Genomic DNA, 12,788 nt, shown 5'->3' on the forward strand with positions numbered 1-12,788 from the left:
ATGCATTCTATTCATAACAATTGTTACAAATGCTTTTTCAAATTATAATCTCTCTCTCTCTATACATATCTATACATATATATATATCTATACATATATATATATATCTATACATATATATATCTATCTATACATATATATCTATCTATACATATATATCTATCTATACATATATATCTATCTATACATATATATATATCTATACATATATATATATCTATACATATATATATATATATCTATACATATATATATATCTATCTATACATATATATATATCTATCTATACATATATATATATATCTATCTATACATATATATATATATCTATCTATACATATATATATATCTATCTATACATATATATATATCTATCTATACATATATATATATCTATCTATACATATATATATATCTATCTATACATATATATATATATCTATCTATACATATATATATATCTATCTATACATATATATATATATATCTATCTATACATATATATATATATATCTATACATATATATATATATCTATACACATATATATATATATATACATGTATATGTATATATATATATATATATATATATATATATATATATATACACACACACACATATATACATACACATATATATATACACACACACACATATACACATTTATTGTACGTTGGTTCTGTGCTTGTGCGTGTGCGATATATATATATATATATATATACACACACACATATACATACACACACACATACACACACATACACATATATATACACACACACACACACATATACATATAATACATATATACACATATACACATATACATATACAGGTGCACAACCTTTTATCCGGTGTTCCGGAAACCGAAAAACTCCGAAAACCGGCCATTTTTTCCAGGATGTCGTCTGCACACCAAAGCTCGCGTTTGGCGCCAAACTTGACCCGAAACGACCCACGGTCAACCGTCTGTACTACTGTAGCGGCTGCCTCCTCCCCGGAGACCGGGGAGACACTTAAACATCTGTAAATCATTGCTTAAATGTTAGTCAGTTAGTTTGGAGGGCTTTTATGTTAAGGGGGGGTGAAGGGGTAAACTTTAATTCCTAGTCCCCTACCTGGTCGGAGAGGCGGGGAGCGGTCAATGCCTTACCGGGTCGCCGTGCAGTAAGCTCCGCAGCACTGTGGCCGGTGGGGCTGCGGGGCGGCGCCGGTTGTAGCTCCGACCCCGGCAAACTCTACCCCTGGCTGCGAGGCGCTCCAAATCCAGCGCCGCCCGCAGCCGGACGCCCCCCACGAGTCGGCGGCGTCGCAGCGCTGGGATACCAGCGGGAAGCGGGCAATGCCTTACCGGGTCGCCGTGCGGTAAGCTCCAGGGCGCTGAGACCGCCTTCTCCCAACATTCGCGGAGCTGGGGCTGCGGGCGTCCGACCGCGTGCCGCGCTGGATTTGGAGCGCCTCGCAGCCAGGGGTCGAGTTGCCGGGGTCGGAGCTCCAACCGGCGCCGCCCGCGGCCGGACGGAGCCCCCAGCTCCGCGATGTTGGGAGTCGCCGACCAGGTAGGGGACTAAGAATTAAAGTTTCCCCCTTCACCCACCCACCACCACCACCACCACCACATAAAATCCCTCCAAACTAACTGACTAACATTTATGCAATGATTTACAATGATTCCCCAGTCTCCGGGGAGGAGGCAGTCGCTCCAGACTTTTCAAGCCGCCCGCGCTACCTACCTAATCTACGCTAAAAATCTTCCATTCGGAAATCCGAAAATGTCCGAAATCTGACAAGTGTCTGGTCCCAAGGCTTTCGGATAAAAGGTTGTGCACCTGTATATATATATATATACACACAAACGCACAACCAACGTATAATAAATCAATTGATTTATACACGTAAATTAGGTTTAGATGTATTATCGGCAGACAAGCAGGAATGCAGAAAGGAGCGCATCAACTTCAACAAACCAGAGACCACACCCAAATGTGACCTTTGTCGCAGAGACTGTCACTCCTGCATTGGTCTCTTCAATCACAAGCGATGCTGCTCCAGCCGAGGTTTGGAGCAAGCAGCCAACAACTAGGATGCATCACCCATGGTCAGTCATGACCGAGGGGAGCTTGTGAGATGTATTATTGTCACATGTACTGAGGTACAGTGCAAAGCTTTGTTCATGTTTAAATGTTAGGCATAATTGAATTTTTGCAAACAATCAATGTTTCACTTTCAGAAATCTGTACACAACTTTTGTTTGGAAAGAGAAAGCGAGTTAATGGTTGACCTTCAACACCTTTTATCAGACCAACACCCATAGGGTCTTGTGCCGGGACATTAATTAATTCTGTTATCTTTTCATGACTGCAGCTCATGAAACCAACTGTTGCCCCAATTTTGTGTTTTTTATTTCAGATTCCAGCATTCACAATTTTTGGTTGATTTTCATGACTTTTCTTTGCATTACTTCATGTGAAAAAATGGGACGTGTAAATCTAAATTAAAGAATTGTTATTGATTCAGTATGATCTCTGTGAGAAATCAACAGTAACATGTACATATGCTGAGCCTAAATCCATGGGACTCCATTTGTAAAGGAAAAAAATATGTGCTGTTGCAAAGAGGAAAATGTTAGCAATCTTGGCAACTGAATTTCTTCAAAGATGAGATTTAAGAAGGACTAAAATAATATTTGCCATTATGAAATTCATCCATTGAGCTTAAATATTTCAAAAGATTGGTTTACCTATCAAACATTATACAAAAGATTGAGAAAATTCACACACAATTCAAACACCTGTTTCCTTGTTCTTTTGCACTTGTCTTTTGTCTCGTTACTTAGTTACACCTTGCATCATTATAATGGCCAAACTCCAAAGCTGAAGGTCATGAAAACAACATTTCCTACAATCATTCCCACTCAGAATGAATGCAAAGTTAATGAAGCTGTAACAGGAAGGTGTTCTTTTCTCGTGTTTATTTAAAGATGTTTCAATATTGCCCTTATGAAGAAGAACACTTTTATTTTTAAATACCTTTATGATATTTGTATCTCATATGCTTAGACTGATTATTTAACCATATAACCATATAACAATTACAGCACGGAAACAGGCCATCTCGGCCCTACAAGTCCGTGCCGAACAACTTTTTTTTCCCTTAGTCCCACCTGCCTGCACTCATACCATAACCCTCCATTCCCTTCTCATCCATATGCCTATCCAATTTATTTTTAAATGATACCAATGAACCTGCCTCCACCACTTCCACTGGAAGCTCATTCCACACCTCTACCACTCTCTGAGTAAAGAAGTTCCCCCTCATATTACCCCTAAACTTCTGTCCCTTCATTCTGAAGTCATGTCCTCTTGTTTGAATCTTCCCTATTCTCAAAGGGAAAAGCTTGTCCACATCAACTCTGTCTATCCCTCTCATCATTTTAAAGACCTCTATCAAGTCCCCCCTTAACCTTCTGCGCTCCAGAGAATAAAGACATAACTTATTCAACCTATCTCTGTAACTTAGTTGTTGAAACCCAGGCAACATTCTAGTAAATCTCTGTACTCTCTCTATTTTGTTGACATCCTTCCTATAATTGGGCGACCAAAATTGTACACCATACTCCAGATTTGGTCTCACCAATGCCTTGTACAATTTTAACATTACATCCCAGCTTCTATACTCAATGCTCTGATTTATAAAGGCTAGCATACCAAAAGCTTTCTTTACCACCCTATCTATATGAGATTCCACCTTCAAGGAACTATGCACGGTAATACCCAGATCCCTCTGTTCAACTGTATTCTTCAATTCCCTACCATTTACCATGTACGTCCTATTTTGATTTGTCCTGCCAAGGTGTAGCACCTCACATTTATCAACATTAAACTCCATCTGCCATCTTTCAGCCCATTTTTCCAAATGGCCTAAATCACTCTGTAGTCTTTGGAAATCCTCTTCATTATCCACAACAGCCCCTATTTACATTGATTACGTTGTCAAAAGATACAGTTGAGGCATATATGAATGAGATTTGCAGGAAGCTTGGATATTAAGAGTTTGTAGCAATATAGACAAACAAAAACGGTGTACTTTTGGCATCAACTACCCAGTTTAGACCTAAGAGATACATGCGGAAACAGGCCCTTTGGCCCACCAAGTCCACGCTGACCAGTGACCACCCCGCACACTAATACTGTTCTACACATTAGGGTCATTTGACAATTTTTTTTTACCAAAGCCAATCAACCTACATCTTTGGAATGTGGGAGGAAATGGAACACCTGGAGAAAACCCCACGTGATCACAGGGAGAACATTCAAACTCCATACTGACATAAATAGTAGGATCTGTAAACATGTTAAGAACACGTAAACATGTAAAGAGCTGTCCAGACACAGTCTGGTGTTCAAGGTCAGCTTTAATCATCAGTCATGGTGGTGCAATACGTACAATACGTTGTTAGTTCATCTCTACCACCGGTGTAACTACGTAATATGGGAAGTGAGTGTTAATATAAAGTGTACAGTAAGGTGGAGTTAATGTTAATACATTACTCTGATTGGTTCACATGCAATAACCAATCTACAGAATCGAACCCAGGTCTCTGATGCTGTAGGACACCAACTCCACCATTGCACCACCATGCCATACCTCCCTCTTGGAGAAAGATCCAATCCATGCAATTTATAGACATCCAACAATTCATGCTAATTGGAATATTATGGTAATTGTAATGAAACTGGAGGCATTCTGTTCTAACCTATTAATGGGACAATTGTAAAACTATTTACATTTTTACATCAGATTATCTTCATATTTAACCACTTGTTCTTCACGAATGATTTAATAACTGCATTTGTATCTTTGAACTGAGGCTATTTCTACATGAGAATTCCAATAAAATAGTTGAATATCGTATTCCTGATAATCAACTTTTCACGAAATTGATTGCGCTATTTCTCAGGTGGATTGTGCCAATGGTAGGAAGCATCCTTCTGACCAAAGATCACCACTGTGCAAAAGAAAGTGGCTCCCTGACTTAATTAAGCTCCAATTATATATCACACAGTTAGGGTCAAAATGTGAATCTCTTGTCAGTTCTTTATCATTTACCTAGAGTACCTATTAGTTTAGTTTAGAGGTACAGCGCGGAAACAGGCCCTTTGGCCCACCAGGTCTGCACCAGCCAGCACATTAACGCTATCCCTCACACACGAGGGACAATCTTTACACTTAATCAAGCCAATTCACCAACAAACCAACAAGGAAACGTAGGAGGAAACGGAAGACCTCGGGAAAACCCACGTGGTCACGGGGAGAACGTACAAACTCCGTACAGACCGCACTCGTACTCGGGATTGAACCCGGGTCTCCAGAGCTGCAAGGCATCAACTCTACCGCTGCGCCATCGTGAAAAAACATTTAAAGTGAAATGAGCACTTACCTTTTCTGGTTTTGTTTTCCACCCTTCCTCTTTAGCTCTGACATAAGAGAATAATTTCTGCTGCTCAACTGTATGGTAAAGGCTCCTTGCCTCAATTTGCCACCAGCATGGGGCGCTGCAGTGGCAGCAGCCCTGTCAGCTGCGCGTTAAGTCTTTTCAATTTTTAGTATGTTTTAAAGTTTGTTTTAATGTTCCTTCATGTGTTTTGTGAGGGGGGTTAAGGGGGAAACCGCTTTGGTCGCCTCCTCCACGGAGAGGCGACTTTTTCCAGGTCGCCTCCCCCGTGGCCTAACAATGAGGATTGGCGCGGCCTTTCCCGGAGACGCGCCCGGGGCTTCAGCGGCGGGCGCTGCGTGGACTCTCGGCGTGGAGCGGGCGAGCCCTCGCTGGGGCTCGCCGGAGGGGGGCACTCCGTTTCGCTGGCCCGGGGCAGCCAGCAGCCTGAAGCCGCGGTCTGCGCAGCTCCAGCTGGCGCGGCGTCCGCAGCCCGGGATCTCATGTTGGGGACCCGGGAGAAGAAGAAGCCATCACTGCCGGCCCGCGGCCAACTTCTACCGCGGACCCGGCGTGGACTTACCATCACCCCTGGAGGGGAGCTTCAACCATCGGCCCTGTACCTTAAATCTTCGACCGCCGGCCTGCGGCCTACATCAGCCTGAAGCCGCGGTCTCCGGTGGGGAAGAGCCGATCCTGGACTTACCCTGACTTTGACTTTGTCCCTTAACATCTGGACGCCCGCAGCAACGGCTGCGGAGGGTGGAGGTCCCGGCCACGGGGGAAAATGGAGGAGGACTGGCCAAGTTCTGTGCCTTCCACCACAGTGATGAATACTGTGGCGGATGTTTGTGTTACATTTTTATTGTGGTTGTGTGTTCTTTATTATTGTACCGCTGCTGACAACCCAAATACCACCAACCCTGGTAACGTGGCAAATAAATTCTATCTATCTATCTATCTATCTATCTATCTATCTATCTATCTATCTATCTTTTACAAAGTCATTGCACTCGGTACAAATATAAATTAATCTCTCCAAAGATAAGTCACAAAAATGTCTGAGTTCGGCTACTGGTTCTAAATAATAACTCACTAAAAATCATATTGTGGGCTACAATAGGCCCATTTTGGCTCCTTGGTCTAGTATTAAAATGCAGAATATTAGACATGGTGCATATGTCGAGTTTAAACAGATGTTGGAAGAAAATGAAAGGAGTCTGGTTCTTCCAAAATTCATGCCATACAGGCTGCTAGTTTAAATATCTCCTGGGTGATTGTCAAAGGAGTCATCCCCAGCATTCTCCTTGTTACCTGAAAACCTGCAACTAATAAAAGACACATTTGGGCGAGAATAAAAAGATTAAATGAAAATGGGGACATCACTTTTTCAAACCATTTCTAGTTGTAATTGTATATTAAAAAGTTACAACTATTAAGAGCAACGGTCTCAGCTGGTGGATACACAAAGAACCCGATTCTTACATCGGAGGGTGGTCTAATAAACACCAGGAGTGCAAAGTTTACTAGTCCTCCTTTCAAAGCTAGAATGTGAAGATCACAAAATGATCTAAATGTACGGGACAGCTTTTGAAAGGGAAATATGATAAAAGACTAAATATGGCAACTGCCAAAAATATCTGTCAGTTTGCCACCTTTGAAGCTGTCTGTAATTCAAATTTTTTTAAATTCTGGTACTTTGTTTATAGATTTTGCTCAGAATTTTATGTGGTTGTCATGAACTGGAGAAAACATCTAGTAATAAAGTAATTATTACATCTACTGAAGTATGTAAAGCGTTAGTTTTGTATTTTGAAAATTTGAAGAAAAATGGCCTATTTATGGTAGCATTTAAACTAAGACCAATGTAGTAATAGAATATTATGGGCAAACATTCTGCATTTGTTGTAATAAGGAACTGCAGATGCTGCTTTACTTCGACGATAGACATAAAATACTGGAGTAACTCAACGGGACAGGCAGCATCATTGAAGAGAAGGAATGGGTGATATTTCGGGTCGCGATGAAGGGTCTCGCCCTGAAACATCACCCACGTATTCTGCATTTGCTGTTTTATATAAACATAATGTAGATTAATATGGTAATTTTCTCGTTATTTACCCATTAATGCTTTCCTTGTATGGATTTTTCTAAATATAATATTGAAGGGAAATGTCTTTCATCATCTTTTTCCTTCTCCCTTCTTTCACTTTCTTTCTTACCGTTGATCCTAAATTTCATTCCTACTAAACACATGGAACTTCAGATAGTGGATTACCAAAAAAAGTCACAGTGCTGGAGTAACTCAGAGAGTCATGCAGGGTCTCTGGAGAACGTGGTGAGGAGAGGTTTTTGGGCTGGGTCCCTTCTTGTCTCGAGATGCTTGTATCACATGCTACGATTCCCATTCCACATGGAGCTGGTGGATATCAAAATGTCATTGACGTAGTGGGTGATAAAGTAGTTAAATGCATAGATGGTGGCTATCAGTCAAGCCCGCTGCTGCCTGTGGTAGTGTTGAGTTGCTTCAAGTATTGTTGCAGGTCCATTCATCCAGGCAAGTAATAGGAATTCTATTCCATTCCAAACATGTCTTGTGGAAGATTGGATATTCAAGAGACAACATTCTGCAAGTTACACCCATAGTACCTATCTCTCAATTGTCGTGCAATATGGTGAGCGGTATTACAAAAGCCATGCTATTGAGCATTAATTAAAGATGGTGAACAATGCTGAATTTCTTATTAGAAATCTCCAGGATGTTTTTGGTGGGGAATAGATGGTAATACTCCCTTTTATTGGTCACTAGACCAAGGGGGACCCGTTGGGTCCCGTCCTCTCAACGCACGGATGCGGAGGTGGGGTGGCAGCCTTTGGCATCACACACACACTAACCCCCCTTTGATATCATATTAATATTATTCATTCACTCCTTTTACCCCGTCACTCGCCCATTCCACCAATGCTTAACCCCCAATTGTGCAGGCGCGGCTACAGAGGGGTGGAGAGGGAGGGGCAGGGGGGCAGAGAGGGAGAGGGAGGGGGGGTAGAGAGGGTGAGGGAGGGGGGTAGAGGGAGGGGGAGGGGGGGGTCGAGAATGAGGGGTGGGGGGGGGCGCGGCATCACAGGGGAGGGCTGGTTCCCAAATGCAATACTCCACCACTCACCCATAGGTCCCAATATTCACCACTCCCCAGAGAGGGAGGGGGGTAGAAAGGGGAGGGGGCACAGAGGGAAGTGGGGTTCAGAGAGGGAGGGGAAGAGAGGAAGGGGGGGAGAGAGGGGGGGAGCAGAGAGGGAGGGCCCCCTCTCCTCTCCCACCTCCTCCCCCTCTCCCACCCTCCACCCCACCACGCTCTCTCTTTCTCTGCCCCGGGGAGGAGGTAGAGAGGGAGGGGGAGGGGGTAGAGGCAGCACCTACCCAGGTTGTAGAGCAGGCCTCCCCACCAGGTGCCAGGCTGAGCTAGGCCGTGGCCGGCGGGGACCAGAACGAGGCATGGAGTGAAAGATCCGAGGACGGTGAAAAGCAGTGGAGGGCCGATCGTGGCTTCCGCGAGGGGAAGCACACCCACCAGCGTGGCAGACGATCGATCAGGGGGAGACGGAGAGGAGGTCGTCCCTGTGATGGCTGCCATGGCCACTTTTCCACTGCACTTGTCCATGGCCGCACTGCAATAACGACCGCCGCCATGTTGAAGAATTTTAAGGAGCCCAGCAGAGTGCGTAGCATGACTTGATGACGTGTTCAACGGCTTCAATCCAGAGCCGGGGGGAGGCTGGCTGGGCAACGTAACTCGCAGCTCATGGCTGCGCGTTGAAAACAGCTGGCCGCGAGGAGCAAAGGTATTGTGATGTCATCAGCTCGCTTCAACACATTAGACTTTAAAAAGATGTCAGATTGGTGAACAATTTTCGTAAACAACTCGGGAAATAATCTGTCAAATTTTCAGATGAGGGGGATTTTTGAAATCATGAGGTAAATCTCTACCGGAATATGTAAAAATGTCACCGTTACCGCGTTGGGTTTTCGAGGAAATGTGAATCACATATGAAAAGACACGCACACACACGTCCACATCCGATATCATAGTTACTAGAACACGAGGGACCCGTTGGGTCCAATCCCCTCAACATGCGATTGCAGGGGGTGGGGGGGGGACTGCTGCGTTACACACACATAGGGGGGAAGAGGGGGGAGGGGGCAAGGGGGGGGGGAAGGGGAGGGGAGAGGAGGAGAGGAGAGGGGTGGCAAAGAGAAGGGGAGGGTGGTGGAGGGGGAGGCGAGTGGGGAGGGGGGTGGAGGGGGGGGGAGGGATGGAGGCGGGGCGGAGGGGGGGAGGGGGGATAGAGGAGGGGGGAGAGGGGAGAGGAAAGAGTGGGGGAGAGGGAGGGAGAGGGAGGGAGGGGGAGGGAGGGGCCAGCGGTTCGGTCGACCCCGGTGCGGTCGTTGGCTGCTCGCTGCCTGCATCTACGGGTCGCCATCTTGGCCGGGCCCAGGAGCAGACAGGGGAGATCCCCCCACCCCTCCTGGCACTCCCCCCACAGTACTGGGTGCCCAGGTGTCGGGAGTGTGGGGCTGGAATGTGGCCGGGACTGGGGTAGCAGCCCCTTCGGATGGTCGAGCGGCTGGGCCACGTAACTCGCAGCTCATGGAAAACAGTGCCCCAGGAGCAAAGGCATCGTGACATCATCCAGCTCGCTTCAGCAGTTAGATGTTAAAAATAGTCAGGTTGGTGAACAATTTTAGTTAAAAAAATTGGGAAATAATGAATCAAATTTTCAGATGAAGGGATTTTTGAAATTACGAGTTAAATCTCTACAGGTTTATGTCGAAGATCAGACTTTTATAAGTTACTAGACCAAGTGCAGACCCGTTGGGTCTGCTCCCCCAATGGTGTGATCCCCCAACCCAATATTCCACCATGCACCCGTCTCCTCCAATGGAACGGAAGCCGTTCTCAAAAGTAAGATTCCAGCACTGCCCTGCCTCCCTCAGCAGTGGATTTAAAAAAAAATCCAATGGCACCTCCCCTGCTGCAGCAGCAGTGAAAAGTTCAGAGTGTTCCTGTCTTGCAGGGGGAGAAGGATTTGATTAAAAACATGTACTTCAACACGACGAAATGAAATGAGGAGCGGATACTTAGAAAGAAAAGCGAAATCTCTACCGAAATGGAAAATATCTCGGAGATTGAGCGTCTGGATTGGGCGTAGCAATTAATCAAAGGAAGAAATGCAGCCGGCAGCCGTACATGCAAATGAATCCATTCCGATTGGACATCTGCGAGCATCGGCCATTCCGATTGGACATCTGCGAGTATCGGGCACGAATCGAAAGGCAGGAAGGGATCCGTACTGCAGGCGGACGGACGGATTTGAGTTTTTATATATATACTAGACCAAGTGCAGACCGTTGGGTCTGTTTCCCCAACAGCGTTTGCGGGGGGGGGGGGGGGGGGGGGGGGGGGGGGGGGGGGGGGGTCGGAGGGGGGGGGGGGGGCGGTTGGGGGGGGGGGGGAGTAGGGGATGCAGCATCACACTCAAATTAACCACCCCCCAAACTCACAGGTGGGGGGGGGGGGGGGTGAGAAGATGGGAGGGAGGGGAGAGGAGGAGGAGGAAACATGACAGATTTTGGAGGGAAAAGAGAGCAGGGAAGGGGGGTGAGAGAGGGGGATGGGGAGAGAGATGGTGGGGGAGGGGGGAGGGGGATGGGGGGGGAGGAGGGGGAGGAGGGAGAGACGGGAAAGAGTTGGGAGGGGAGAGGGAGGAGGAGAGGGGTAGGGAGAGAAGGGGGCGGGTGGGAAAGAGGGAAGGGGGTGGGGTAGAGAGGGAAGGGGGGTGAGGGAGAGAGTGAGAGAGGGTGAGGAGAGGGAGAGGGGTGAGGAGAGGGAGAGGGATGAGGAGAGGGGAAACATAGAAATTAAGTGCAGGAGTAGGCCATTCGGCCCTTCGAGCCTGCACCACCATTCAATATGATCATGGATGATCATCCAACTCAGTATCCTGTACCTGCCTTCTCTCCGTACCCCCTGATCCCTTTAGCCACAAGGGCCACATCGAACTCCCTCTTAAATATAGCCAATGAACTGGCCTCAACTACCTTCTGTGGCAGAGAATTCCAGAGATTCACCACTCTCTGTGTGAAAAAAAATTTTCTCATCTCGGTCATAAAGGATTTCCCCCTTATCCTTAAACTGTGACCCCCTCTTCTGGACTTCCCCAACATCTGGAACAATCTTCCTGCATCTAGCCTGTCCAACCCCTTAAGAATTTTGTACGTTTCTATAAGATCCCCCCTCAATCTTCTAAAATCTAGCGAGTACAAGCCAAGTCTATCCAGTCTTTCTTCATTTGAAAGTCCTGACATCCCAGGAATCAGTCTGGTGAACCTTCTCTGTACTCCCTCTATGGTCTGTTTCCCCAACGGCGTTTGCGGGGGGGTGAGAAGAGGGGAGGGAGGAGGAGGAAACGGGATAGATTTGGGAGGGAAAGGAGAGCGGGGTAGGGGGTGAGGGATGGGGAGAGAGCTTTGGGGGAGGGGGGATGGGGAGGGAGGGGAGCAGGGTGGGATGGGAGAGAGGGGTGGGGGGGGAAAGAGGGGAAAGAGTGGGGAGGGAGGAGGAGGGAGGGGGTAGCGGGAAGTGATGGAAGAGGGACCTGAGGGATAGGGGGAAGGGGGTGGTGGTAGAGAGGGAAAGGGGGTGGTGGTAGAGAGGGAAGGGGGTGGTGGTAGAGAGGGAAGGGGGGGTGGGGAAGAGAGAGATGGGTGGCAGAGGGAGAGGGGTGAGGAGCGGGACACATAGAAACATAGAAATTAAGTGCAGTAGTAGGCCATTCGGCCCTTCGAGCCTGCACCATTCTCCATTCAATATGATCACGGCTGATAGAAACATAGAAATTAGGTGCAGGAGTAGGCCATTCGGCCCTTCGAGCCTGCACCGCCATTCAATATGATCATGGCTGATCATCCAACTCAGTATCCCGTACCTGCCTTCTCTCCATATCCCCTGATCCCCTTAGCCACAAGGGCCACATCTAACTCCCTCTTAAATATAGCCAATGAACTGGCCTCAACTACCCTCTGTGGCAGAGAGTTCCAGAGATTCACCACTCTCTGTGTGAAAAAAGTTCTTCTCATCTCGGTCACAAAAGATTTCCCCCTTATCCTTAAACTATGACCCCTTGTCCTGGACTTCCCCAACATTGGGAACAATCTTCCTGCATCTAGCCTGTCCAACCCCTTAAGAATTTTGTAAGTTTCTATAAGATCCCCTCTCAATCTTCTAAATTCTAGAGAGTATAAACCAAGTCTATCCAGTCTTTCTTCATAAGACAATCCTGACATCCCAGGA

General features: G+C 46.3%; 1 protein-coding gene across 2 annotated transcripts in view; it reads right to left on the reverse strand.

Annotated features, from left to right (window-relative positions):
• Window positions 1-12,788, reverse strand: part of pcsk5b (proprotein convertase subtilisin/kexin type 5b) — a 299,623-nt gene that overhangs the window by 62,047 nt on the left and 224,788 nt on the right. The gene's annotated exons all lie outside the window — the stretch shown is intronic.

This window comes from Leucoraja erinacea, chromosome 3 (assembly GCF_028641065.1).
Source record: "Leucoraja erinacea ecotype New England chromosome 3, Leri_hhj_1, whole genome shotgun sequence".
Classification (NCBI taxonomy): domain Eukaryota; kingdom Metazoa; phylum Chordata; class Chondrichthyes; order Rajiformes; family Rajidae; genus Leucoraja; species Leucoraja erinaceus.